Raw genomic sequence first — 5249 nt, forward strand, 5'->3', positions numbered from 1 at the left:
CAACAACTGACTCACTTCCCAAGCTCTCTCATTCACAACAGACTGCATACTTGCCCCTCTTTCCAAAACTCTTGCATTCACCTCCCTAACAACCCCATCCATAAACAAATTAAACAACCAGGGAGACATTACACATCCCTGCCATAAACCAACATTCACTGAGAACCAATCACTTTCCTCTCTTCCTACTCATACACATGCCTTACATCCTCGATAAAAACTTTTCACTAATTCTAACAACTTCCTTCCCACACCATATATTTTCAATACATTTCACAGAGCATCCGTATCAACCCTATCATATGCCTTCTCCAGATTCATAAATACTACATACAAATCCATTTGCTCTTCTAAGTATTTCTCACATACATCCTTCAAAGCAAACACCTGATCCACACCTCCTCTACCACTTCTGAAACATCACTAATCTTCCCCAAGCTGATGCTCTGTACATGCCTTTTCTAAATTAGTTTAGACTTTCCACTTGGAAGGAGGAGGTACTTAGTATACTAAAAAGTTTATCCCCCTTATCAGTAGATGCACACGTAAAGCATTAATCAAACTACATCGATGAAATGTCGGTATCCAGCAGCATCAAATCCAAAATGATTATTACATGAGAAGTGGCACGTGTAAAACCGATATAAGCATACTTTTAAAGATAATGTTCCAATGATTACATGGAGACCATGTAATCCAGTTGCTACAAAAAAAGTAGAACCACAAACTGAATTGGTAATAGTGAAAGTGGCTCCAAAATATTCTAATGCTTGAAGGGCAGTAAAGTAGGTTCCTAATAGAATTGTCAAGAAAAGTCTTTGAATCGCTTCCAAGTGTTTAGACTCTATGATAGAATGATGGGCTCATGTGACTGTTGCTCCGGATAAAATTAAGATAGTTGTCTTTAGAATATGGATCTGGAATGGGTTATATGGCTGGATTCCAGCTGGCGGTCATGAGGTTCCAATATCAATTATTATATTATTATTTTGCTTTGTCGCTGTCTCCTGCGTTTGTGAGGTAGCACAAGGAAACAGACGAAAGAAATGGCCCAACCCAACTCATACACATGTATATACATACACGTCCACACACGCTTAACATACATACCTATACATCTCGATGTACACATATATATATACACACACACATATACATATATACACATGTACATAATTCATAGTCTGCCTTAATTTATTCCCATCGCCATCTCGCCACACATGGAATAACATCCGCCTCCCCCCTCATGTGTGCGAGGTAGCACTAGGAAAAGACAACAAAGGCCCCATTCGTTCACACTCAGTCCCTAGCTGTCATGTAATAATGCCCGAAACCACAGCTCCCTTTCCACATTCAGGCCCCACAGAACTTTCCATGGTTTACCCCAGACGCTTCACATGCCCTGATTCAATCCACTGACAGCACGTCGACCCCGGTATACCACATCAATCTAATGCACTCTATTCCTTGCCCGCCTTTCACCCTCCTGCATGTTCAGGCCCTGATCACTCAAAATCTTTTTCACTCCATCTTTCCACCTCCAATTTGGTCTCCCACTTCTCATTCCCTCCACCTCCGACACATATATCCTTTTGGTCAATCTTTCCTCACTCATTCTCTCCATGTGCCCAAACCATTTCAAAACACCCTCTCCTGCTCTCTCAACCACACTCTTTTTATTTCCACACATCTCCCTTACCCTTACATTACTTACTCGATCAAACCACCTCACACCACATATTGTCCTCAAACATCTCATTTCCAGCACATCCACCCTCCTGCACACAACTCTATCCATAGCCCACGCCTCGCAACCATACAACATTGTTGGAACCACTATTCCTTCAAACATACCCATTTTTGCTTTCCGAGATAATGTTCTCGACTTCCAAACATTCTTCAAGGTTCCCAGGATTTTCGCCCCCTTCCCCACCCTATGATTCACTTCATCAATTGCAGGGCATAATCTTCTATGGAAAAAAGCTCAAAAAAATGAAAACAAAAATAAAACTTCTGATGCAGTAAATGAAATTATACCTCATTGAAGGCCTTTTCTAACTACTGATGGGTGTAAACCCTGGTAAGTGGTCTCTTGGGTAACATCTCGTCATCACTGAATTGTTAGAATAGTTCTAATTACTCCTATAAGAGAAGTCTGATATCAGTTTCTTGACATCATTTTACTAACCCAGTGGTATTATTGCTCTAATAGATCCAGTTAGTGGTCATGGTCTTTTGTTTACTGAGTGATAAGGGTGGAATCTGTGAGAAGATGGCATTAGTTGATTTCTCTTGTGTAGAGAGTTCCTAGAACGGTGAATACGTGGGATTGGATAACTACAATAGCTCATTCTAATAGGAGGAGGATTTGAGAAATCATGAGAATTGATAGTAATGTTGATGAATCTATATGAGGGCCGGATTGTCCTAAGAGAGTTAGTAGAAGATGGCCAGCAATTATGTTAGCTGCCAATCAAATTGCTATAGTTCATGGCTGAATTGTTTCTGATAGATTCAATTACAGTTATGAAAGGTATTAGAACTGTTGGTGTTCCCTAAGGTACTAAATGGGAAATTTATGTTGAGTATGTTTACACCAACCATAAACCATTAGAGTTACTCAAATTGGAGGTGCTAATGAGAGAGTTATAGCCATGTCACTTGATCTGGTGAAGATATAAGGCAAGAGGCCTAAAGAATTCTTAGATACAACCAATCTAAAAAGCGAAGTTATGATTAGCATGACTGCGATGTGTGAATTCAGTAATAATGACTCTAATTTGCTGTGGAGAGTCTGCCTCAGTTCTAATCAAATAACTAATCATTGAGAAGGCAAAGCTCAATAGGATATTGGCAAAAATAGAATTCCAATAAATGTGGATAATCAGTTTAAATGAATTGAAAATAAACTAGAAGGTCCAAAGATAGAAAATAGTCTAATTATCATTTTCAATTTTCAAATTTTTTTGGTTGCTCAGGAAAAATATAATTTTTTTGGCTGGAAAAATGAAATAATGAAGGATGGTAAACAGAGCCAAACTAATGATGAATATCATAAATAGTTGAATCATATTAGAGGTCTTATTTGCGGCATAGAAAAATGTCCTTAGGACTACTCAGTCTTGACAAACTTGCATTATAATTTAACTAACTTTTTGGTATCTTAATCACCTGAGGTATCTAGGTACCATAATAGGTTTAAAAGACCTACACTTTTATCAGTCATTGGGTGAATCATCTCTTGAAGTTGCTACTCATGATGAAAATGAATTGGTAGAAATTGATTCAACTACATCATAATGAGAGTGAGTTGGTGGAAAATTGATTCAACTACAGTAGGTATAAATCTATGATTGGCTCTGCAAATCTCTGAACATTGACCAAAGAATAAACCTGGTCATGAAACTATGAAGCTTACTTGATTTAATCGTCCAGGTACAGCATCTGTTTTTACTCCTGAAGACAGAACTGATCATGAGTGAATTATATCAGCTGTGGTTACTAAAACTCGAATTTGTTTATCCATAGGATTTTCCATTCGGTTATCTACATCGAGAAGATGATATCCAAATTGTTCTAAGTCATTAGAGGGGGTCATATAAGAGTCAAATTCTACTACTGCAAAGATGGAATATTTGTATCTTCAATACCATTGATGACCTATGGTCTTAATAGTTAACCTAGGTGAGTTTACGTCCTTGAGGAGATAAAGTAGTCGGAGAGATGGTAGTGCAATGATTACTAAGATAATTGCTGGTAAAATAATCAGGTCATCTCGAATATTTCATTTTCAAGTAAACATTGGTTAGTTAAAACGTTAAGTGATAACGATGCTATCATGTAGCCTACTAATGAGGTAATTACAATTAGAATGATTATGGTATCATTGTGGAGGAAAATTAGCTGCGCTATTAGTGGAGAGGCTCTGTCTTGAAATTCTAAATGCCTTCATGTTGCCATTAATTCTAAGGAAAGAAATTCTTCATGTCAGGAGCTTAAATTCTGTGCATTATTCTGCCACCTTAAAATACATACATTGAATATCCTCACCAACCAGTCAACAACACAGTCAACCCCTTTTTTAATAAATTCCACTGCAATACCATCCAAAACCGCTGCCTTGCTGGCTTTCATCTTATGCAAAGCTCTCACTATTACTTCTTTGTTTACCAAATCATTCTCCCTAACCCTCTCACTTCGCACACCACCTCGACCAAAACACCCTATATCTACCACTCTACCATTTAACACAGTCAACAAACCTTCAAAATACTCACTTCATCTCCTTCTCACATCACCACTACTTGTTATCACCTCCCCATTATCCCCTTCACTGATGTTCCCATTTGTTCCCTTGTCTTACGCACTTTATATAACTTCTTCCAAAACACCTTTTTATTCTCCCTAAAATTTAATGATACTCTCACCCCAACTCTTATTTGCCCTCTTTTTCACCTCTTGCACCCTTCTCTTGACCTCCTGCCTCTTTCTTTTATACATCTCCCACTTGTTTGCATTATTTCCCTGCAAAAATTGTCCAAATGCCTCTCTCTTCTCTTTCACTAATAATCTTACTTCTTCATCCCACCACTCACTACCCTTTCTAATCTGCCAACCTCCCTCGCTTCTCATGCCACAAGCATCTTTTGCGCAAGCCATCACTGCTTCCCTAAGTACATCCCATTCCTCCCCCACTCCCCTTACTTCCTTTGTTCTCACCTTTTTCCATTCAGTACTCAGTCTCTCCTGGTACTTCCACTCACAAGTCTCCTTCCCAAGTTCACTTACTCTCACCACTCTTCACCCCAATATTCTCTCTTTTTTTCTGAAAACCTCTACAAATCTTCACCTTCACCTCCACAAGATAATGATCAGACATCCCTCCAGTTGCACCTTTCAGCACATTAACATCCAAAAGTCTCTCTTTCGCATGCCTATCAATTAACATGTAATCCAATAGCGCTCTCTGGCCATCTCTCTTATTTACATAGGGATACTTATGTATATCCCAGGTATTCCCAATCACCAGTCCTTTTTCAGACATAAAATCTACAAGCTCTTTTCACCATTTCCATTTACACACTGAACACCCATGTACACCAAATTATTCCCTAAACTGCCACATTACTCACCTTTGTATTCAAAACACCATCACTATAACCTGGTCTTGTGCATCAAAGCTCCTACACACTCACTCACTCAGATGTCCAAAACACTCGCCTCTCATGATCTCTCTTCTCATGCCAGGG

At 38.8% G+C, this 5249-nt stretch overlaps 2 pseudogenes; both read right to left on the bottom strand.

The window, feature by feature from the left end:
- Window positions 1-358: 358 nt before the first annotated feature.
- On the bottom strand, window positions 359-2409 carry LOC139760976 (cytochrome c oxidase subunit 3-like; annotated as a pseudogene).
- An 880-nt stretch (window positions 2410-3289) lies between these two features.
- On the bottom strand, window positions 3290-3960 carry LOC139760955 (cytochrome c oxidase subunit 2-like; annotated as a pseudogene).
- Window positions 3961-5249: the final 1289 nt, after the last annotated feature.

The sequence above is a fragment of the Panulirus ornatus genome, chromosome 38, assembly GCF_036320965.1.
Source record: "Panulirus ornatus isolate Po-2019 chromosome 38, ASM3632096v1, whole genome shotgun sequence".
In the NCBI taxonomy this organism is placed as follows: domain Eukaryota; kingdom Metazoa; phylum Arthropoda; class Malacostraca; order Decapoda; family Palinuridae; genus Panulirus; species Panulirus ornatus.